The sequence below is a fragment of the Eriocheir sinensis genome, chromosome 23 (assembly GCF_024679095.1).
Source record: "Eriocheir sinensis breed Jianghai 21 chromosome 23, ASM2467909v1, whole genome shotgun sequence".
Classification (NCBI taxonomy): domain Eukaryota; kingdom Metazoa; phylum Arthropoda; class Malacostraca; order Decapoda; family Varunidae; genus Eriocheir; species Eriocheir sinensis.
Genome location: NC_066531.1, coordinates 13823681 through 13848859, shown reverse-complemented (window position 1 = coordinate 13848859; position 25179 = coordinate 13823681). Strand labels below are relative to the sequence as shown.

Genomic DNA, 25179 nt, shown 5'->3' with positions numbered 1-25179 from the left:
GACGGGTGCACGAACGAAAACATTGACACAAAATAAGAATGAACAATGAGTCTATACTGCAACGCCCCATTTTCCGTTTTCACTGGAAGAGAGCACGCGACTGCTTGAGCGGTGGCTGCTACAAGTACTCCCCCCCAGTGACGAGGAAGGAGGAACGAAATCTTCCCTGGTGCTGGGGCGCTGTGGCAGACGGTGATGCGTTGCGATGAGTAGCGTTGTGTAGAGTTGTGTCGAGATGCGCGGCAAGTTGCGCTGAGTAGTTGCGTTGAGGTGCGCGGTAAGTTGCGCTGAGTAGAGTTGCGTTGAGTAGTGTTCAGCTACGGTGAGTCGAGCTGGAGCGAGTAGTGCAGTGACAACAGCTACAGTAAGTCGAGCTGGAGTTAGTGCAGTGACAACAGCTACAGTAAGTCGAGCTGGGGCGAGTAGTGCAGTGACAACAGCTACGGTAAGTCGAGCTGAAGTGTTGAGCAGCGATGAGTTGAGCAGCGAGGGGTTGAGCAGCGAGGAGTTGAGCAGCGTGAGGTGGGCTGCATGAGGTGGGCTGCATGAGGTGGGCTGCGTAAGGTGGGCTGCGGTGAGTTGAGTGGTTGGCTGTTTAATAGATCCTGGAAGGCTTGAATCCGCACTCCCGAATCGCGAACCACGTAGACGGGTCCTGAGCAGAAGAGTGGTGCTCTGAAGGACACCGCCGTAGTAGAGGAAGAGTTGCATGTCGTCGTCAGGTATGGTGAAGTCGAGCGGCGTGGAGATGAGCAATAGGCACTGGCGTAAACGCGCCGGGGGCCACGGCAGTCATAGAGTGCGTCGAGGGAACTGCGTGTGAAGGCGCTAGCTGACAGCGTGTCAGGGGCCTCGGCAGTCGGTGAGAGTAGAACGACTGCGTGTATTAAAGGCGCCAGCTGCCAGCGTGTCAGGGGCCTCGGCAGTCCGTGAGGGCGTCGAATGACTGCGTGGTAAGGCGCTAGATGCCAGCGTGCCAGGGACCACAGCCGGTTGAGAATTGAGGGGCGCAAGCATGTGCCAGGAGCCGCGGCAGTCCGTGAGAGTAAAACGAACTGCGTGTACTGTAGGCGCTGGCACGTGCCAGGGGCCTCTGTGGCTCGGGGAGTGAACCAGTGTTCAAAAAGGCACTGTAACACAACACTGTACGCTTAGTGGGTAACACTGTGACACTAACTGTTGCTGGGGACTTGCTGCACTGAACTGTTGCTGGACACACTGCACTGTACACAAGGGTCCACAAGTGTAGGATAATCCAAGACGGCGGTGGTAGATCCAGGAGGCGGTGGTTAATCCAGGGGGCAGCTAGTAATCCCAGTGGGGTGTCACACTGTCTGCGTGTACACTGAGTCTGCGGTGTGTGGTGGCGTATACACTTTGTCTATATGGCGTGTACACTGAGTGTGTGGCACTGTGTGTCTCAGTAATATGTCGCACTGTGTTTGAGTGTTCACTGAGTCTGTGTAGTGTGTCACACGATGTGCGTGTCTCAGTCGCCGGACCAGCAGAAGGGAGGAGGAGGGGTGGGGGTGGGTGGGTGAGCGCCGGGAGAAGCACCATGGGGCACAAAAGATGCCTGAAGGGCGCTGAAGATGCCTGGAGGAGGCGCACAGAGGGAGCCTGGAAGAGGCGCACAGAGGGTGCCTGGAAGAGGCGCACAGAGGGTGCCTGGAAGAGGCGCACAGAGGGTGCCTGGAAGAGGCGCACAGAGGGTGCCTGGGGAAGGCACAGAGGGTGCCTGGGGAAGGCACTGAGGGTGCCTGGGGAAGGCGCAGAAGGCGCCTAGGGGAGGGCGGGGGAAAACCCTGAAGGTGGCAACTACGCCTATGGCGTAATGTTTCTCCCGACCTGAGTGCTCAGCCCCACGAACCCCGAATGGAGGTGAGGATTTTTGCCCCAGGAGAGGGCGGACGAATGGACAAGTTACCCTGCCCAGGTCCTCCACTCTAGGAGAGAGTGCCCTTAAAACGGCACCGGCTATAAGCCACCTTGAACCATAGCAACACTCCGGGGTCACCAATTGTTGGTGGTAGCGAGTGTTCTAAGTGCTAATCGGTTCACGGATAGAGAAAGTCATATCCGCCAGGGTTACTTTATTGGACAGAACTTACACACCTCATCATCACAAGGACAACACATATGATAGGTGTTTGTTTGTGTATGCGTTTGTGTGAATGTTGTTTGTGTAGGTTAACATTTAAGTGTTGGTGTATATGTGGAACAATGTGTACGAGTGGACGACAAGAGGACGTGGACGGACAGTAGAAGATAAACAAGTAACAAGAGATAAACAATTAGACGCACAAGAAACAACGAGACGGGTGCACGAACGAAAACATTGACACAAAATAAGAATGAACAATGAGTCTATACTGCAACGCCCCATTTTCCGTTTTCACTGGAAGAGAGCACGCGACTGCTTGAGCGGTGGCTGCTACAACCTAATATACCCTAAACTACCCTAACCTAACCTAGCCTACCCTACCCTACCCTAAATTAACACTAACCTAACCTTACTTACAAAATGATTCAATGTTATGTTATTCTAATTAGGTTATGTTATGCTAAGTAAGGTTAGATTAGTTTGGGTAGGTTAGGTAAGGTTAATTTAGAGTAGGGTAAGTTAAGCTACTTTAGGGTAGGGTAGGTTAGGCTAGGTCTCATAACATAGGAAAATGAAAAATCCATCCAATAACTGATTTCACAGTTTTCCTGTAATATAGTTAACTGCAAATCAGCTATAAAGTAATTACAGGGCTGAAAATTCATTATCGGCCGATGTGATGAGAAATAAATACCTATGCAGTCTATGTACTACCCTGGAAATTATAATAAGGAATTCCGCCTAAGAACATTGTGTGACAAAGCGTCCCACCCAGTGTTCAGAGTTACAGATATTAAGTGGAGGTATGACTAATTGTTTTACACATTACCTGTATCATTGTCAGCAGGTCTTAATCTGAAAAGTTGGCTCAACGAAGGCGTTTGGTATGCTGCTCCTCACTTGCCATGTCCACTTTTCTTTCCGCCACTTCTTACTGTTCTCAGCTGGGCAGTTCTTGCACTACTTATTACAGTAACGCCTCGGGCATATAAATGCATGTATTTGTTTACGTTTACACGGTGCAGTAATATTGGCTAACACTCTCAAAGGCTGATGATACACTTCTGATTGGCCAAACGAACCGCCGAGTGGCTTAAAACTACCCACATGCTGTCCAGAAGACCACCTATCAACCCGGACTCTAGATTCTAGGATTGAAGATGAGCTCCGGGAGGGCAGCATGAGCCAATGCAAGATGGCGCCACTATAAACACTCGCCTGCGCCAGAACGGGCTGGGCCGACCATCAGGTCCCACCGGCAAGAAGCCTTGGACCGACCATCAGGAATTCAGAATCCACCGGGAAGCAGCCTACCGGCGCAATAGGCCAAGACGAAAAAAAAAAAAAAAAAAAAAAAAAAAAAGCTGCGTTCCATTCCTGGACAGCGGGACGGAACGGACCGATATTTACGATCGCATCATCGTGAGCTACGAGCATCCGGACGGTCTTTTGAAAATACACCTTAGTGGTGATCGTAGCCCACGATAAAAAAAAATGGCGGCTACGAGAGGGCTATAAGATCTTAGTGGCGGAAAGTTACGATCCTTTGAACTTTTTTTTTTTTGGGGGGGGGGGGGGGAAGCAGCGAGTAGCGGGCTTTTTTTTATTAATGTTTTCTTTTTTTGTGTGCCCTTGAGCTGCCTCCTTTGTTGTAAAAAAAAAAAAAAAAAAAAAAAAAAATCCAGCCCCTTGTCTCGAGAGAATCCCACCAGCCCGGGCTGACTCGTTAGTGTCTAAAAGGTCACTCCACTCTTCGTCAGTTTTCTCGTGGCTAGCAGTGCACTCGATAGATCTCCACCCTAGTTTCTCCACGACACCATTGTTGAGAGCGATGAGTGTGCCCATTATGGATAACACTTCCACAAACACACTCCTCTTTTCAGGGAGTTCGTCTATCACTTCCCTACGGTTTTTAATTAATGCCTTGGTTGACGCAAGTTCCTCCCTCAGTCTACCCACCATCAGGTGCAGCCCTTCCTGAGGATGATGATAGCGCTCCTCTGGGTCACACACACACACCTTTCACTCAGAAATCTTGTTCCGTGTGGTATGCACGAAAACAGCCAACCGCTCAGTCCTGCTTTGCATTCGTGACACATCATGATTCAAAATATTTATTAGAACAGTGGGGGGGAAGGTACAGAGAGGGGGGGTGGGCGTACATACAAAGATAAATATCAATATCAATACACATCCATGTACATACAAAGGGGAAAAGCGAGGGAAAAAACAGAGGTAAAGGAGGAGGTGGAAGGCAGCCGAGCGGAATCGGCACTGCTATTTTTGTTTTATAGTTTTGGAAGTAGAAGATATTAGAGAACATATTGCAAAAATAATTGGGCAGATGCGAGTACAACGGCTTACCAGCCTTACATACAGGTATAAATGTATACATAGTTTACATACAGGTACAGTTATTTACATAAAAAAAGAATACATAAAGCGGGTAAACTTAGCTTAGCAGGATAAAATCATGCGATATGATATGATGACGTAAGAGGGTTACAGGGGACATGTAGGGGAGTGGTGATAAAAGTAAGGTCACAAGTAAAAATACACTGAAGAACGATGAGAATGGACACGGGAATAGACATGAAAGGCGTCGCCGGGGAGACCGACGATATACACATTGGTGGTCTGGTGTGGTATGTGGTGTAGGGAGTAGATGATTGATACTTTACATACTGGCAAATTGGCGGGGGCGTGCGGACATATGGTAACGTGAGGACGTGAGCGCGGGTGGTTATAATGTGCATGGGAGAGAGGGAGTGTGAGCGCCAGTCTCAGATGAATCTCGGGGCAGGATCAGAGTTTGCCTCCAGGGCGAGGAGACTCCGTGGGAACCACGAGTGGCTCCTGCCCGGGGCTTCTCGGTGGAGGTCTCGGAGGGCCTGGAACTGTTCCCAGCTCTCAGCTTCCATCCGGGTCCATATGTCAGGACCCAGAAGACGAGGAAACAGAGGAGTGACATATATAACAGTGTAAACATCTCAAAGTGCAAATGAGGGGAAACAACGAGGGTAAAGGAAAACAGAGACCCAGACTCAGATACAGAAAACTGATACCCAGTAGGCGTGGTCAGAAAGTGTGAACAACCATTGAAAAAGACTCTGACCCGTGACGTCAGTCGTGGCGACATGTTATGAGCCAATAATTTAACAGAAAAATCAATGTGGGAGTGTCTTAAGACTGAATTACGAATAAGCAGGAGAAGTAAACCAATACAACATAATGAGCGAGCTAATGGGTGTGACAGGAAGTATTGGCCACTGGTTATGTAGAAAATTAAGGCGTGTCAAGGATGTAAGTCCGCCTAAAGCAAAGAAAAATGTAACCTAGAAATCAGTGGTATGGGCAGACCGAGCTTGGTTCTCGCCTCAAGCAGACCTCCTGCTCACCCAGCTGAGAATGGCTGTTGTGATCTTAATCGTGAGTAGAAATTCGAGAATCTACGGGAAACCGACTGTATTGTCCTGGAGATTATAATGTAGATGTGTAGTAGGATTGTGAGTGGTACAGGATAGTGATTATTTGTTTGCGATGTTAAGCAGAGATGGAAACCTCTGCGTGTGGTATGATTTGGTGTTTCCGTGAATTGCAGTAGATTATACTATTGGATGTGTTACTAGGATTTGGGAAGAGAGTACATAATGATTGTGATGTAAGCAGAGAGATACAAACCACTGCGTGTGGTATGATTTGGTGTTTTTATTATTGGCAACAATTGAGCACATGTTATAGTATTATGTTTAAGACATGTCGTTTGTCATTTGTTGCATCCATTGCTGAATATGCCAGTGTTATGATCGTCTGAGCATAGAATATTGCGTAAGGCAATTATCTTCATTTAATCTTAAATAAATGTATATTATATTTTTCCCTTGTCTATCCCCGAACACTAGTCTCCAATAACAACTTAAGCCGGATCACGCTACCAGGGATACGAGACGGTGAGATCATTTATTGAGTAATTAATGAGTGATAAAAGAGTTGATTTAATACAAGAAAAGAAGGGTCCAAAACATATAGCTACGGCCATCCGATGGAGAGGGATGTTTAGTGGAGGTATGTCAGCCTCTTCGTGGAGGGAACGCGTGGTCCTGAACTCGTCCCACCTTGCGCTGAGGGCAAATCTTAACGCCGCGTTTTGCACATTCTGGGGCCGACCGAGGGCCGTCGCACTTAGCCCATGTATGGGAATGGGTGGGTAAGTGAGAACAGGGATCACCATGGCCTTGACTAGATGCAGTTTTATCCTGGGTTCGGGATCCCGGAAGCGATACAACATGGTTAGCGCCGCCCTCGCCCGCGCCGCCCTCTCGGTGACATGGGGGGTGAGCCCACGCCGGGAGATCTTAAGACCGAGAAGGCGTCCCTGTGCGCGAAAGTCAAGGAGTTCGTCATCGACGATGAGCGGGGCGGGGTTTATTGACGCCAGCGGTATGACGGTAAACTTCGCCATGTTCGTTCTTATCTGCCAAGCCTTCTCGAAGGCTCCGACTCTGGTGATCTCACTTGCCGGGCGAGCATTGAGAATCTCACGAGAGCGTCCTGGGTAGGGCACCACTTGAGACACGTCGTCCGCATACTGTACGTTTAGCCCAGTGATGGAGGTTGGGCAGTCCCTGGTGAAGACAGAGTACAGCGTTGGGGAGAGGACACTCCCCTGCGGGACGCCGGTCTCCAGAGGGAAGGCGGGGCCGACTAGGCCGCCGACCCGGATCCGTGCCGTCCTATCCATCAAGAAGTCACATCATGGTGGTGCCTCTATTCCTTTTTTGTTGTCTTTTTTTGGTGTGACGGGACACCATACAGATCAGTCTCTGTTTTCCCCCTCGAATAGTGTCTTTATAAACAGGATAGTGGGGAGTGTTTACAAGACCCATGTCAATTCGTTGGGGCTAAGGTGCGTTTCGGGGGGGCATGTGGCCTTTCAGTTGGTGGGGAGTATTTTTGCAAAAGCTGTGTGGCTACACTATACTGGGACTCTCTCACTTTTGGCCTTTTGTTTGGGTCAATGCTGTTCAGCACCAGCCACATATTGTAAGCATTTAGAATTGTTATATCAATCATGTGAAAAAAATAGTTTCTTATACCATTTGACTGGTTTTCTGAGGCACTCCGTCCCACTCAATTGGGAGTCACATTTGTCGACTAGTCTCATATTTTGTGTTTAGTCAACGACCATCTCTTTGATTTTTGACCTCTCTTTCGGCCACCTCTTATGATTCCTTTTTAGGCGCAGCGAGTAGCGGGCTTTTTTTTTATAGTTTCTTTTTTTTGTGCCCTTGAGCTGCCTCCTTTATTGTAATAAAAAAAAATTGTTTTATTGGCCTGTTCGTGCGATGGTCTTTCTTCCCTGTCGTCACAGTCACGTCACGGTGTACGGTGGACAGAAGGTGGACTGGTCTTTTGTCGTTGTACTTGAGAGCAAGGAATTTTCCAGACTTCTCTGACTGTACATATGTCTTTCGTCTTTCGTTTCTTTCGTCTCGCGGAGTGAGAGCCCATTTTAGGGCCCACCGTACCACAGCCACGACTCGTGAAAGCCCAGAGAATGGTCCGTCGACGTCCTCGGGTTAACATGCCCACAACCTCTCCCTCTTCCTATTCCTATCGACCCTCCCCTCCCGAAGTTGTTTATTTATTAATTTATATATTATTTACTTGCATTTCTTTTACGTATACTTACCCTATATTATTCCTGAATCCCCGCCCTATTCCCACCCTTATCCCTTTCCGACAGTACAGTACGTCCATACTTTTTAAAGATACGGGAAGTACTTACAAAAACACAGTAGGATATTAGTGTAGTATGAGTTTTTAATGAGAAATAGTTAATAAGGCGATGCTTTAGCTTGATAGTGTTGCAAAGTGTAGACTAATAGGTATTCAGTAAGACATTATTAAGCTTATCAAGTTCTTATTGTTCACAGAGTTAAGAAGGCTAACAGCACGTACATCAGGCAGTGCTATAAAACCGGTGGTGGGCCTCCTCCTACTCCACCAAAACCAGATGAGCTGACTCTTATGGCCGAGTCAGTTATGGATAGCGATCTTCAACCAGCCCAAGAACAGCTAGACACAGAGGATATAAATTGCGGCATTAATCTCTTAACTGTCAGCACTATCAATGGAGATGATGCTCTTGCATTGACATGCTGAAGGAGGTAAGAATATTTACATATTGGTAGTTTGGCCTACTCCAAATTAGGCTAGGTCAGGTAAAGTTTGACTAATTCTATAAGAAAAGTAGACAATTCTTCATAAGAGCTCCGTTTGGAGAAGTACATCGGTCGCACGCTACATTATTCAACTTCTTTCAATAGAAGGCCATCCCAACAGGAAGTACACGACTCCAGACTGGAGGCTGCAGAACGCTTAACCTCAGACCTTGCAAACATTTCCGATTGGGGTAGAAGGAACCTTGTGTCCTTCAATACCTCAAAAACTCAATTTCTCCACCTATCCACTCGACACAATCTTCCAAACACCTATCCCCTATTCTTCGACAACACTTAGCTGTCACCTTCTTCAACACTAGATATCCTCGGTCTATCCTTAACTCAAAATCTCAACTGGAAACTTCGCATCTCCTCTCTCGCTAAATCAGCTTCCTCGAGGTTGGGCGTTCTGTATCGTCTCCGCCAGTTCTTCTCCCCCGCGCAGTTGCTATCTATATACAGGGGCCTTGTCCGCCCTCGTATGGAGTATGCATCTTACGTGTTTGGGGCTCCACTCACACACCTCTTCTGGACAGAGTGGACTCTTCGTCTCATCAGCTATCCTCCTCCTACTGATAGTTTTCTACCTCTTAAATTCCGTCACGATGTTGCCTTTCTTTCTATCTTCTATTGCTATTTTCACGCTGACTGCTCTTCTGAACTTGCTAACTGCATGCCTACCCCCCATCCATAAGAGCTTCCACCTTTCTCTATCCAGACACTCCCTCCTTGCCTGCTCAAAGTTTCTCAAAGATTTTTCCCCCCTCTCCTTAACGTACTCCTGCACCCTATCCCTCCATTTCACTGTAGGTCGTCCTCTAGGATTCCCTCCCTCTGTCTCACTCACATACACCCTTCTGGTCATCTTACTCTCCTCCATTCGCTCCATGTGGCCAAACCAAATCTACAACCTCACTTCTACTTCACTCACAAACCATCACTTCACTTTTGTTGACATTTACTTTCAACTTTCTCCTGTTACAGACACTATCAAAAACACTGACCAAATTTTGTAGGTCACTTTCATTTTCTGCAATGAGCACCGTGTCATCAGCAAACAGTATCGAATTCAGTACCCACTTCTTTCCCTCATCGAACAGTCCTGCTCCAACTTCTCCAACTTTGCCCTAAATTTCTCTAATAACACCATCCATATAAATATTGAATAACCATGGTGACATGACGCACCCTTGTCTTAAGCCCACTTTTATCTCAAAATGTTCACTTGTTTCTCCAGTAATTTTGACACTGTGTCCTTCAATGCCTCAAAAACTCAATTTCGCAACCTATCAACTCGACACAATCTTCCTAACACCTATCCCCTATTCTTCGACAACACTCAGCTGTCACCTTCAACACTAAATATCCTCGGTCTATCCTTAATTCAAAATCTCAACTGGAAACTTCGCATCTCATCTCTGGCTAAATCAGCTTCCTCGAGGTGGGCGTTCTGTATCGTCTCCGCCAGTTCTTCTCCCCCGTTCAGTTGCTATCTGGGGGGGGCTCCACTCACACAGCTTTTCTGGACAGAGTGGAGTCTATAGCCCGGATTGTCAAATCTAACTTTCCCCCTTCCGCGACGGCTCCCCACGAAGGGAGAACTCAGCGCTTTGATGGCCCTCGGCAGCGTTAAATCGTCCCTCCTCTTCCCCCTACCAGTGCGTGGAACACGGAGGGGTTGGTACGTCGGAAGGTTTATTTACATGCGCATCGCTATCTTCATTCTGTTGTTTGTCTGCTGGCGGCAAGGAGTTATCACCACCTCTCCAAGTTTCCTTGCATTTATTTACAAGGGAGGACATTTTGGTCTATTGTATGATGTTTTTTGTATGTTTATTGACGGGGTTAACCATTGTGGGTAGGCAAATAGCTTGCTTTGGGTCTAGTTAGCCTAATTGAGGGAGAGCTGACTACAGCCTGTTGGGCTCTCGTCAGCCCCACATGTATGACTGAATTTACTCATCATATGACATATTGTATGATGTTTTTGTACGTTTTCTGACGGGGTTAGCCCTTGTGGGTAACCAAATGTATTCCTTTGGGTCTGGCTAGCCCTAGGGAGGGAGCACTGACGAGACCACGTTGCCCTAGCCATGGCCACAATTATCACTGCCTTGACTGACCACTTTAGGGGCATGTGCCGGACTTTAGGGTGTTTTTTGTTTGTTTATTGACGTAGCTAGCCTGTGTGGATACCTAAGTAGCTTATGTGGCGTCTTGTTCTCCGTAATTATGGTGTGCACAAAACAGGCTGGACCTTGACCATAACCACATTTATTACCACATATACTGACTGTAGTATTGTAATTTGTAGACTCCCCTAATTTAACTTATGTAATTTCAGCACCCCTCATTCTTTACGGCAAGTAATATGGAGGTGACAGTTGATGCCAGTTTTACGAGAACCAGCCCCATTTCCTCTGCGGAGAAGCAGATGTTGATTGGGTTGATAACCCAAGAACCCATCTTGAAAAAAAGAAAAACAGATGGGAAACTACTAGAGCAAAAGAGACGAGCGTGGGCACGCATTACCCAACATTTCAATGCCCATAACATGGGTCCCAAGAGGACGGAGAGACAGCTCAGAAAATTTTGGGAAAAAATAAAGAGTAAAGTAAGTTTAAAGAATATTTTATAAAGTCTCCAGCAAAAATGACGCGACAAATGTGCGAGTAGCTTTTGCCAGTATATGTGGCACTGCCGCACCACAGGTTCAACCCTCCCTCTCTCGTTTCCATTACATTAACTAATCCGTTCTCCCTTTTAAATATTCTGGGGTGCGGCTATGCCACATATACAAGTACTAGTAAATGACCCCACCCTTTACAGTTCTAAATGTGCATATTTCATTCCTCAGTAGCTTTGACACACACACACACACACACACACACACACACACACACACGCAAACTAGGTATTTTCTATACGTGAAGGAACCCCTGTAGTAATATAATTTGGCTGAAGCTTTACATTAGAGATCCATTCCTGGGTAGGATGTTGGTAATAGCAAACTAATGCAGTTCACCCGGGACTTTGATTCTTTTCTTTGAGACTAAACTGTTGTTTGTGGAAGGGAGAAAAGTAATCTACACTGAGTTCAGGACTCAAAACTTGCCCATCCCCTTCATATCTATACCTTGTCACAGTGTAGAGATGAATTATAGAATAGGAGAGATGCTGACACTACTCTTACACTACACCACAATGTGATGAATAATGTCATACTAGCTTACACACAAAAAAGTATAGCCTGTACTGATGTTTAATTGTTGTAGCTTTATTTTAGGGCAAATCAAGAGGACGCACGCCAAAAGCGTGAGGTATTCAGGACAGGTGGTGGCACCCCTCCTGGCACCCCTCCCAAGGTACTCACACCTGAGACGGAGCAGGTCCTCTCCATTCTTGGGACCGATATCCAGGATATTGGCAACCCCTATGGTCATGATGCCATGTCATCTCAGGGTAAGTGACCATTGTCAGTTTTGATTACCATGTTTGTTAATTATATTTGTCAGTAAAAATGCAGGAACTTGTGAAATCTTAAATTCTTCAGAAATTCTTCAGTCATGCAATAACGGAAAGTACCCAAGAATAATCAACAAGTTTACAGTAGTATTAAACATAATTATATTATATTGTACGTCTGCTTTTCTCAATTCTTGATGGGGTTCAATATGCCATGGCTCTTCTACAATCTCCCACTCATTAACCTTTCTCAGTTATTCATTTCCAATCACCATAAACTCTTGTCTTTTCAAAATTTCTATTAAAACCTCAGGCATCAACTGATTAAACATGTTTTTGAAGTACATTAAGCTGCACAAGACAGTGCTATGCTTGTGTACTAAAATATCCTTATTCTCAGCAACGTCGCACCGACATGGTCGACTCATCCGATTTACCAAGTCTCTCTTTGTGAGATGTAAGATGTTTTAAGTGGTAATCATAAGCAGTATAGCTTGTAACACTTGAGACAGAAGCCTTTTAGGCTGGTGACTGGGGCCCAGAAGCCATATAATCATAATTATAAGCAGTATAGTTGTAAGAGTTAAGCCACCAGCCTCTGACCTGTGACTGGGGCCCTGAAGCCATATAATCATAAGCAGTATAGCTTGTAGTACTTAAGACAGAAGCCTTTACGGTCTGTGACAGAGGCCCATAAGCCATGTAAGCATAATCATAAGCAGTATAGTTTGTAGGAGTTAAGCCACAAGCCTCTTTGACCTGTAACTGGGGCCCTGAAGCCATATAAGCATAATCATAAGCAGTATAGTTTGTAAGAGTTAAGCCACAAGCCTCTTTGACCTGTGACTGGGGCTCTGAAGCCATATAAGCATAATCATAAGCAGTACAGCTTGTAGCAGTTATGGCAGAAGCTTTTACAGACAGTGATTGGGGCCCAGAAGCCACCTCACATATATTAACGCATCACAGACATGCACTGTCTAATATACGGGAAACAATGGCTTACTATATGCAATTTTAATGTGTATCATACGTATTGTGACCTTTTTACGGTGTTCATGTGCAGTAATGAATTTGTATTTTATAACCATAATGTAGTAAATTTAAAACAGTATCAGTGTCAAGTTAGTAATCTGACGAAAACAAACCTGATTAGGCATAATATTTCAGTAAATGCACTTTAAAAATGGAAAAAAGTTACATTCTGACACTTCCGTAAGCCACAGTAATAAAGACCTGTATTCTAGAGGTTAATATACAAACATATACTTTTATAATCTTTTCTCACAAGCTAACTTCTTTTATCTAATGCCAGAAAATTCTTACTCAACCGCCCTCTACGAAGTGGTTCATCTGGAAGAGCCCGCTGCGCCACCTCTACCTACACCAGCAGAAGAGCCGACACTCGAGGAAAGAAACAGTGTGGCCGAACCCGAAGTGTCCTCCTGTCCATCCTCAAGTGCAAAGAGGAGGCAGCGTAGTGCCAGGAGGGCACTTCAGGACCATGAACTATATGGCACACCAGGAGGAGAGAGTGCTAGCAATAAGAAAGAAGAAATGCAGCGGAGAGTTCTGGAGAAGAGGGACGCACTGATGGACCTACAGATGCAGCACATGCAGGTTCGTCTTGAAGAAGCCAAGCAGAGGCGGGAAGAAGCCAAGGAGAGTTGGGAAGAAGCCAAGGAGAGGCGGGAAGAAGCCAAGGAGAGGCGGGAAGAAGCCAAGGAGAGTTGGGAAGAAGCCAAGCAGAGTTGGGAAGAAGCCAAGGAGAGTTGGGAAGAAGCCAAGCAGAGGCGGGAAGAAGCCAAGGAGAGGCGGGAAGAAGCCAAGGAGAGTTGGGAAGAAGCCAAGCAGAGGCGGGAAGAAGCCAAGGAGAGTTGGGAAGAAGCCAAGGAGAGTTGGGAAGAAGCCAAGGAGAGTTGGGAAGAAGCCAAGGAGAGGCGGGGAGAAGCCAAGGAGAGTTGGGAAGAAGCCAAGGAGAGTTGGGAAGAAGCCAAGGAGAGGCGCGAAGAAGCCAAAGAGAGGCGGGAAGAAGCCAAGCAGAGGCGGGAAGAAGCCAAGGAGAGTTGGGAAGAAGCCAAGGAGAGTTGGGAAGAAGCCAAGGAGAGTTGGGAAGAAGCCAAGGAGAGTTGGGAAGAAGCCAAGGAGAGTTGGGAAGAAGCCAAGGAGAGTTGGGAAGAAGCCAAGGAGAGTTGGGAAGAAGCCAAGGAGAGTTGGGAAGAAGCCAAGGAGAGTTGGGAAGAAGCCAAGGAGAGTTGGGAAGAAGCCAAGGAGAGTTGGAAAGAAGCCAAGGAGAGTTGGAAAGAAGCCAAGGAGAGTTGGGAAGAAGCCAAGGAGAGTTGGGAAGAAGCCAAGGAGAGTTGGAAAGAAGCCAAGGAGAGTTGGGAAGAGGCCAAGGAGAGGCGGGAAGAGGCCAAAGAGAGTTGGGAAGAAGCCAAGGAGAGTTGGGAAGAAGCCAAGGAGAGTTGGAAAGAAGCCAAGGAGAGTTGGGAAGAGGCCAAGGAGAGGCGGGAAGAAGCCAAGGAGAGTTGGGAAGAAGCCAAGGAGAGTTGGGAAGAAGCCAAGGAGAGTTGGGAAGAAGCCAAGGAGAGTTGGAAAGAAGCCAAGGAGAGTTGGGAAGAGGCCAAGGAGAGGCGGGAAGAGGCCAAGGAGAGGCGGTAAGAGGCCAAGGAGAGTTGGGAAGAAGCCAAGGAGAGTTGGGAAGAAGCCAAGGAGAGTTGGGAAGAACCCAAGGAGAGTTGGGAAGAACCCAAGGAGAGTTGGAAAGAACCCAAGGAGAGTTGGGAAGAGGCCAAGGAGAGTTGGAAAGAAGCCAAGGAGAGGCGGGAAGAAGCCAAGGAGAGTTGGGAAGAAGCCAAGGAGAGTTGGGAAGAAGCCAAGGAGAGTTGGGAAGAAGCCAAGGAGAGGCGGGAAGAAGCCAAGGAGAGTTGGGAAGAAGCCAAGGAGAGTTGGGAAGAAGCCAAGGAGAGGTGGGAAGAAGCCAAGGAGAGGCGGGAAGAAGCCAAGGAGAGTTGGGAAGAGGCAAGGAGAGGCGGGAAAAGGCCAAAGAGAGGCGGGAAGAGGCCAAGGTGAGGCGGGAAGAGGCCAAGGTGAGGCGGGAAGAGGCCAAGGAGAGGCGGGAAGAGGCCAAGGAGAGGCGGGAAGAGGCCAGACTTTACAAGGAAATTGCACGGCAAAAATTACTAGAATCAAGGAATAAACAATAAAAACAAATTAAAAATGAGTATAATTTTAATGTAAATTTAAGTTTAGCTTAGATGTAGATTTACATAGAGTTACATAGAAAATCAGACCACACAGACCCCATGGTCCAGACTAGGTGGTCTGTCCTTAAACCTAAGTGATTTTACATTAATCAGATGGCTCCAAAACGTTGCTTTTCTACTCTAGTTAATATTAAGTTCAAGGAAGTGACGGTCGAGCTTGTTTTTAAAGGAGTCAATCGTGTTACACTGGACCACTGATGGTGGGAGCTTATTCCATTCTCGCACTACAACGTTGGTGAAGAAAAATTTGGTGCAGTCTGAATTTACTTGTCTACATTTGAGTTTTGTGCCATTGTTCCTCGTTCGCAAAGTGTCATCGATCATAAACAATTTTGTTCTGTCTACATTCGTGAAACCCTTAAGTATTTTAAAACATTCGATCAGTTTTCCTCGGAGGCGACGTTTCTCAAGAGAAAACATGTTAAGGGTGGAAAGCCTTTCGTCGTAGGATTTGTTACGCAAGGAAGGGATCATTTTTGTTGCTCGACGCTGAACACCTTCTAGTTTAGCAATGTCCTTTGCATGGTGGGGAGACCAAAACTGTACCGCATATTCCAAGTGGGGTCTGGCTAAACTATTGTAGAGCGGAAGTATTACATCTTTATTTTTGAATAAAAAGTTTCTTTTAATGAAGCCCAACATTCTGTTCGCTTTATTTGCTGCATCGATGCATTGATGTGAGAATTTGAGGTTTGATGCGATTTTGATCCCCAGGTCCTTAACGCATTGAACACTTGTGAGTTTAACGCCGCGTATTTCGTAATCGAACTTCTTATTTTTTGTTCCAACTTGGAGGACCTGGCACTTGTCTACGTTAAAGGGCATCTCCCATTTATCCGACCAAGCTGAAATTTTGTGCAAATCCTCTTAGAGGCTTTGCCTGTCTTCGTCAGTGAGAACCGAGTTACCAATCTTTGTGTCGTCTGCAAATTTACTAATGCGATTATTGAGTCCAACATCCACGTCGTTGATGTAAATTATGAAGAGCACTGGGCCAAGAACCGAACCCTGAGGGACGCCACTAGTGACCGGCGCCCACTCTGAGTTAAATCCGTTGTCTGTTGCTCAACCAATTCGCGATCCATTGGTTTACTTGACCGTATAGATATAGATATAAATTTTAGAATGTAAGAATAAGTTAAGTTTATGTAAATATAATTCTAGATTAAATATACATATTAATCTTAGATTGTAGGAATAGGTTTTTGTAAATATAATCTTAGAATGTAGGAATAGGTTTAAGTTTATGTAAATATGTTTTAGTAAAAATATTGTATGCCAACTGACATCAGCGTTTGCCTTGCTAACATCATCCAATTTCTTGCATGCTTAAGATAATTTAAGAATTTTCATGTTCTGACTTTTGTGTGATATAAAAAACACAAAGGTAAAAACTATATGGTAGCACCTGAGCTTTATTTAACAATTGGTCAAAAAGAAATATATACTACACCATTCACATAGAACTACTACTTGCTCTCAAGAACTGTCTGAAGGGTATGCCCATGGTAAGGCTCAAGTGGATGCCATCTGACCACCTTTACAAAGAAAGAGTTCGGAGACAGAGAAGACATCTGTTTATACCTACAATAATGTTCCCATCTTGTTTAAAAGAAGTCAGTAATGATTTGCTGCCGTTTCAGTCTACCTAGTACGTTCGCCTGTCTCTGTATTGGCACTTCATTATGGAGAGCATTGATATCGATGTTTATCATGTCCCTTCCATCTTGTGGCAAAACCAGTCTAGTTTGGACTGCAATATTGTGCAGTACCATTGCAGCAACTATGATGGCTTTAGTGGTGTCTAAATTTGTCCTAACTTTCTTCCCTAAATACCCAAATCTCCTTTTTAGAACACCAAATGCCCTGTCAACTGTATTCCTCGTATGGGTATGACTGTTGTTATAAGCCCTCTCGTGCTCATTAGTTGGAGCTGACACTGGCGTCAACAGATACCTCTTCAAGGCATGGCCAGCATCTCCAAGCAAGTGATACCTAGGGTTTAAATTTTCCTCTTTATCAGCACAGAGCCTACTGTTATAGAAAATCCTACTGTCGTGGACACTCCCTGGTCAACGGGCAACAACATTATGAAACCGCAGGTCAGGTCCACATACAGCTTGGACGTTCAATGAAAAGAAACCTTTCCTGCACCGAAACACCTCTGAATTTTCAACAGAGGGTCTCTGAATTTTCAACAGAGGGTCTCAGTATGACAGTGTGTCTACAGTCAATTGCCCCGATAACTCCAGGCATTCCATGAATGGCATGAAAATCCTGGATTGTACGCTGCAGATCACTGCCCGAAGGTGGCTGTATATAATGCCTGCTCAAGCTAGCAATTGCTCTTGACACCACCTTCAGGCACTGGCTGACTGTTGTTTGTGATACATCATGGCAGTCACCTAAAGTCATTTGGTGGTCTCCGGTTGCCATGTAGCGTATCGCGATCAGGGTTTGGAGATGTGGCGGAACAGGACAGCCTGTCAAGAGAGGAAGCTCGTGTAAAAGGTAACGGCAAAGTTGGGAGCATACATAGTGGCTGTGTGTGGCATCTGCACTCATGTCAAATTAACCCTTGAGGCTGTGATGGATAGGAACTATAAATGACACTTGATACGTGCAATATAACTAGCACATATGACAGTTTGACAGAGAAACACTGTATAATTGTAATGTACGGTGAAATAAATTACCTCTTGAGTCATTTGGGGCAGGAAGGTGATCTCTAATTTCTTCAATCGTACATTGACGTTTTCCTGACCCTGAAGCGGTCCATTAATTCATCATCACTCATTGCTGTGAAGGGGTTCATCCGATCTGTAAATGTACAGTGATTAATAATTATATACTTAATATATCATAGCCATTCCTTATGTGGCATTCTTATGGGGGAAGTCAGCTTGATAGGCTTTGAGATGGTACGGGGAGATTCAGATTGTCGGTAAAACATGACTGTAGCATTGCAACATCTAAAGAAGGCGCAGTCATGAAAGGAAGTAATGAAAGGGATGATGTATGTGACAAGTGCTTACGTGTGGGCAGAGGGCTGGATTTGCTGTCTGGGGAAAGATGCGTGTTTCGAAGGTGTATACATAATCCTTTAAGTCTGTTGGGGTTTACCTGTAACAATTCTGCGACGTCTACGTCCGACAACTCCTTCGGCATCTATCTCACCATCTAGCTCCTCCAAGAGGTCCAGATCATCCCAAACCTGCTCATAAGCGGCCATGCTCTCAGTAACCTGCAAAATCAATTACAAATTTTAACCCAGGAGTGCCACCATGTAGGTTCTTCTTTCATACCTAACTAGAGACCAAAGCAATGAAATAAGAATGCACAACTTATCCACGAAAAATAAGTATTTATCTAATAGTCTGGCCTACGTGATGACGGCTACTTTCGACCCTATCACGTGTTCACATAGCCTAAATGCATCCTTAAACAGGTAAAAATTATTGATACATGTGGGGAATGTGCTTACCTGGTCAAATATTGAAATGAAAATAAGTCGTGTGCCCCCTGCCCCAGCCACCTTTGACCCACTCTGGCCTACGTGATGACGGCTACTTTCGACCCTTTCACGTGTTCACATAGGCTTAATGCATCCTGAAACAGGTAAAAACTATTGATACATGTGGGAAATGTGCTCACCTGGTCAAATATTGGGGTAATATAACAGCAGCGGCAGCGAAGGGTAGGGGGAAGAGGCGGTGTTTGTTGTCCCTTCGTCTCGTCCCTTCCCCCTTGGCGCGGCGGGACCCCTCGCGACCCAAAACAGTTTAACGGAAGAGATTTCTGGGCGTAGGGTCCCGTCGCCCGAAGGTCAGATTTGACAATCCGGGCCTATGGCTCTTCATCTCATCAGCTCTCCTCCTCCTACTGGTAGTTTTCTACATCTTAAATTCCGTCGCGATGTTGCCTCTCTTTCTATCTTCTATCGCTATTTTCACGCTGACTGCTCTTCTGAACTTGATGACTGCATGCCTCCCCCCCTTCCGTGGCCCCGCTGCACACGACTTTCTACTCATGCTTATCCCTATACTGTCCAAACCCCTTATGCAAGAGTTAACCAGCATCTTCACTCTTTCATCCTTCACGCTGGTAAACTCCTATAATCTTTGCTCACACTGTCCAGTCAGATAGCTCATCTCTGCTCATCTAGTGTGACCTATTTTATGAACGAACTCTTTCAAGAGGAGGGTATCAGGACACCTATCCTCCCGAAATTGACCTCTCTTTCGGCACCTCTTTTGATTTTTTTGTAGGAGCAGCGAGCAGCGGGCTTTTTTTTATTATTGTTTCCTTTTTTTGTGCCCTTAAGCTGTCTCCTTTGTAAAAAAAATTGTTTACGTTCGGTATGCACCTGCAGGTTAGGTTAAATTTAGGTACGCACCTGCAGGTTAGGTTAAATTAGGTCCTGGTAGTCTGCCACAGTCCAGGTTAGGTTAGGGTGGGTCAGGTAGGTTCGTAGGTTTCCACAATGTTTCTCTCTGCAGCTCTGATTCTATAATCTTTGCTCACACTGTCCAGTCGGATAGCTCATCTCTGCTCATCTAGTGTGACCTATTTTATGCCCATGAACTCAAACTCCTCAATTTTCTCTCTCCCCACTGCTATTTGCATCACACACGAATATTTATCTAGAATTTTGTACATTTCAGGTGTGGAAGTAACCGGCTGTTCCCCAGCAGGTAACACGACCTTGGAGCAGGAGGCTTCATTGCTGGAAGACCTTCCAGCTATAAATGCAGAGGAACACCATGGGGAGAGCAGCACCACCTTCCCCTCCTCCTCCACTTCATCAAGAAGTGTTTCTCCAGTGAATGTGAATAATTCAGTGCAAAAAAAAATTCAGAGAAAAATAAAACTTTCCTTTAAAAAATCAGAAGCCCTAAAAAGATTGAAATGTGACCTGTCTGTACAGCGAGAAAGAACTGCAAGTGTTCTGGAAAATGAGTCAAAAAGAATTTCAGATAAGGGCATAGAATTTTTGGATGGAACCTTGGACTGTTTTCGAAGAATTACCGATGCAGTTGTAAAGACTTTTTTTTTCTTTTTTTTTAGAGAATTTTTTTTTTTAGAGAGAGAGAGAGAGAGAGAGAGAGAGAGAGAGAGAGAGAGAGAGAGAGAGAGAGAGAGAGAGAGAAGGGGTGAAGTAGAAGAAGAGGGGTGGAGAAGGTAAAGGGGGGAAGAGAGAGAAATACAGGCGGAGGTAGAAAGATGGTGGGCGTCCACCTGACAAAGACGTTTTATTTTTAGTTAATAGTTACAGAGTTTGCTAATTTTATCAAGTTCATGGTATTATTTGACAATTTAGATATGTTGTTGTTATTTATTTGGAGTGTGTTTACATATTGTTTGTGTGGCGTGAAGTGTAGGTGTTATGTTGTTTGGTAGCTAGCTAGCTAAGCGTCTTCGGGGAGGGATGTGGGGAGTGGGACTTTCAGTGAAAGAGTGGGGCAGGGACGGTATTGAGTGCAGTGAGGCTGCTGGGGAAGGATTGGTTGTAGCGGCGAATGTTGTGGGCGTTGTCTGTGATGGTGGTGAGGTGGGGTATGTGTAGTGACTTGAGGCGGAGCCAGATCTTGACTGCTCGGTGGTGGAGTCTTATGTTAAGGGGGAGGGTTTTTGTGGCAGTGTGGATGTCTTCGGTGGTCATAGTATATGGGCAGGATTGGTTCGTGGCGAACCTAGTGCTTTATTTTGTATTCTTTGCAGCTTCCCAAGCTGGGTATTGCTTAGGGTGTGTGTGGGGATGTCGAGGATGGGAAGGATAAGGGTTTTTATAAGGTGCCATTGAAAGCCACTATTTGAACAAATATGTGCCATTGCGTAGGATCAGGATATAAACACTCAAAGACATTGTATGCTAACTTTTATTATTACAATGAAGAACTTAAACATTACCTTGCATCATATATTTCCTGCTATAACGATGTAATGCCAAAATTTAATTTATCTTTCCTGTACTTAATTTACATTACCTTTAATATTGTTTGTACCTTCAATATTGCCCTTAATTACCTTTTTTATTATATCTTACTACACCACAACTTGTCACTGATCTTACATAACTTAATATTTATCCACTTATCACATCACACCACTCACAGAATGTCTTTGCCCTGATCATATGGCACTATTCAGAACCAACGGTGTATCAGAGCTTGCCGTTTCTGACGGCCACCTGCTGCTTTTTGTGCCTCTCCCTCCCCTTCATAATCATCGTGTTGTGCATCAGGAAGTTCATACTCATCATCAGTTATGATTCTCCTCTCTATAGCAATATTGTGCAATACAGCACAAGCTACTATTATGATTTTCGATGTTGCAAGCTTTGTTCTTAGTGGGACAGAGAGACAAGCAAACCTCCTCTTCCAAACACCAAATGCTCTTTCTATCACATTTCTAGTTTTAATGTGTGCAGAATTATAATATCTTTCTTTTTCATTTCTTGGGTTCAGTTTTCGTGTCAACAGGAATGGGGAGCATCCACAGCCGCTGTCACCCAACAAATGCCCCGAAAACTGGCCTTCCTCGAGCCGTGCATAAATGCGTGAATTTTAAAAAATTCTGGCATCATGTGTGGATCCAGGCCAGCTGCAAAGAATATTTGTGAACTTCATGTTTGCATCACAAACCCCTTGGACGTTTAAGGACATGTATCCCTTCCTACATCGATAAATTTCTGCATTATCTCCTCCAGGACTTGTTATTTTAATATGAGACCCATCAATGCAGCCTGTTACTCCTGGCATTCCAGCAATGGAAAAAAAAGGAGACGCTACAGAAAGAGCTTCATTAGGTTGGGGAAAATGTATGTAGCGGGGTGCCTGCCGTGCAATCGCTGTTACAATAACTTTGACATACTTGCTGACATGCTGTAGACATATCACTACAGTCACCCATCGTTATCTGGAAGTCTCCAGTGGCGAAGTACCGTAGTGCAACTAGAAGCTGGAGGTGATGAGGGACACTGCAGCCTGTCGGAGAATTACAGATTTGTGTAACTGATATTACTAATATCATTATATACTGTACAATACTAATACATTAATAGAGTTTTTGTATCTAAAACGTGGACGTGGAATAAGCAACAGTAGTTCGGAGGAGTTATTTAAAGAGTGTAGATGGAGTGTCTGTATTGGATGGTGTGAAAAATAAAATGTTTGAGTTCAATATAACAAAATATATTTTTAGTAGATGGTGCACTATGGGTTTGTGTAGACATACCTCTGTTATTTATAATTCTTTGAAGATGGGGAGATATTTCCTGCTAGAGATCCCTCACAGCTTCTTTTGTTAGCCGGTACCTCATCATAAAGTCTCCCTCACTGAGGTATGCCATTGGGTTGGAACGGTCAACCGGAATTATCCGTGGAACCCTCAGCATGTCAATTTAATTAACTTCATGTTGCTCCACATCTTCATACAGCTCCATGAGATTTGCAATGGCCTCCTGAAATAATACCAACAGAGTTAAGTTGGGTTAGGAGTTTATTATAAGCAAGGCCGATGCTGCCCGAGTCCAGGTTAGGTTAGGTTAGGTCAGGTTGGTTTGTCTGGCAACCAAATTTTTTTTCTGAAATCATTTAAATCTGAGCCAAGTTTTATCAAAGCAAGACATTTCTGCAAGAAATGAGTACTGAAAATCTATTAATCATATGAAAAAGAAAAAAAACAGTAGAAAAAACGATATTTTGTCTTAAGCTCACACATGTGTAGCCTACCACGGAAAATTTACCCTCACTTTTAGCTGTTTCATGTGTCAGTCAAAAAATGTATCAGCATCATCAGCTTACTGTAAGTGAGATAAGAAGTTATGTGGTGTGTGGCTTAGCTCTTGCCACAATAACAACAACATTTATGGACATACATGTGAATTCGTGGGAACGCCTCCTAACAATAACGAAAATTACTGCCTAGTTCTAATTTCATAACCATCATTATCACAAGTAATAGGTAACTTAATAATACTGTACATCAGACCATAGAATCTCAATGCTGCAGACTCATGTTTTTCTGGTAGTATTCGACCTTGCTTAGAGAGTGAACGTGACTTTTATGGTATTCATAGTTTATTTGATATTGAATTTTGACTTCCACAAGCCTATGGGATAATATATAATTGCACTTACCATTATTACTTGCAGATATGTGGTCAAAACCAGCGGTGGTGAATTAGTTATATTTTCCTCGTCAGAGTTGATGGAATCTTGAATTCAAAGCTGCATCATACATTCTTCTAAAATAAAATAAAAGTCATCTTTCTCTTCACTGGATAAAACAAATTGTTTTTATAATAATCGAGCTTATGTTTTGTGTGACACAAGGAACATGTATACAAGCAACAACATTCTACAGGTAATTTTATTGATTCGGGATGGCACCCTCTACTAAGCTGGGGAGCCTGGTAGATCCCCATTCGTGTTCTAATAATTCGGACCCAATGCGAGGCGCTCGGGCCGCACTCCCGACGGTTGGGGAGGTGGGAAAAGCGACTGTAAGAAAGAACAAGCCACCCGAACGTGTTCGGGACCGTCTTCAAAAATTCGGAGACGACTATAAGAATGGCCCTCAGTCACGATCTTTTATCCCAACGTTAAAAATATCGCGCTGCCAGACGTACGTCACGACCATCGAAAATAGACGACGCCGAAACGACGTTGTTGAGACGCTGTTGAGATGGACATCCAACGGCCGTGGTTAATGCCGACGGGTGACAGATGTCGGGAAGGGCGCCGATTGTTTTGAAATTTCCAAAACTGTCGGCGGCGGCGGCGGCGGCGGCCCACGCAGTCTCTTGTAAGTGACCATACCTCAACTGCCCTAGCCCATCAGACTTGCAACGCCTGAGGAAAAGGGTGCCACATGCAGCTTCTGTTGATATATGATTCCACCATAAAAAAATCATATAGCACTTGAGAAACAGAAGCCATGCTGTTGGAACAGCGATCACGCTCGTTAACACAAACCACCCTACCTTACTCAGCGTATACTTTCGAATTATCTGCCACTAAATAAAGATAACATTATGCATGGCTGAATTTTATATGTATTAGGCATGAGAGAGAGAGAGAGAGAGAGAGAGAGAGAGAGAGAGAGAGAGAGAGAGAGAGAGAGAGAGAGAGATAATGAATTACATAGAATTACATAGAAAATCAGACCACACAGACCCCATGGTCCAGACTAGGTGGTCTGTCCTTGAATCTAAGTGAATCTACACTAATCAGATGGCTCCAAAACGTTGTTTTTCTACTCTAGTTAATGTTAAGTTCAAGGAATTTTTTTTTTTTTTTTTTTTTTTTTTTTTACGTTGTTGCCTATTGCGCCGGTAGGCATCTTCCCGGTGGGGCCTGGTGGTCGGCCCAAGGCTTCTTCCAGGTGGGGCCTGATGGTCGGCCCAGCCCGTTCTGGCGCAGGCGAGTGTTTATAGTGGCGCCATCTTGCATTGGCTCATGCTGCCCCCCGGAACTCGTTCTTGATTCGCTTGGACGGCTTCCTCTAGAGTCCGGGTTGATGGGTGGTCTTCAGGACAGCATGTGGGTAGTTTTAAGCCACTCGGCGGTGACCGAAAAATCCGAGTGGTAGCGTGAAGATTCGAACCCGCGTCGTCCATCACGCGGCGAATGTGGGTCCAGTACGCTACCACTTCGGCCACCGCCGACCCAAGTGACGGTCGAGTTTGTTTTTAAAGGAGTCAATCTTGTTACATTGGACCACTGACGGTGGAAGCTTATTCCATTGTCGCACTACAACGTTGGCGAAGAAAAAATTGGTGCAGTCTGAATTTACTTGTCTACGTTTGAGTTTTATGCCATTGTTCCTCGTTCGCAAGGTGCCATCGATCATAAACAATTCTGTTCTGTCTACATTCGTGAAACCATTATGTATTTTAAAACATTCGATCAGTTTTCCTCGGAGGCGACGTTCCTCAAGAGAGAACATGTTAAGGGTGGAAAGCCTTTCTTCGTAGGATTTGTTGCGCAAGGAAGGGATCATTTTTGTTGCCCGACGCTGAACACCTAATTTAGCAATGTCCTTTGCATGGTGAGGAGACCAAAACTGTACGGCATATTCCAAGTGGGGTCTGACTGAACTATTGTAGAGCGGAAGT

At 45.1% G+C, this 25179-nt stretch overlaps 1 long non-coding RNA gene across 1 annotated transcript; it reads left to right on the top strand.

Annotated features, from left to right (window-relative positions):
• Nucleotides 1-11677: 11677 nt before the first annotated feature.
• Nucleotides 11678-13502, top strand: LOC127002634 (uncharacterized). Its single transcript, XR_007756357.1, has 3 exons — nt 11678-11790; nt 12194-12250; nt 13109-13502. It is a non-coding gene; the product is annotated as an uncharacterized LOC127002634 (long non-coding RNA).
• Nucleotides 13503-25179: the final 11677 nt, after the last annotated feature.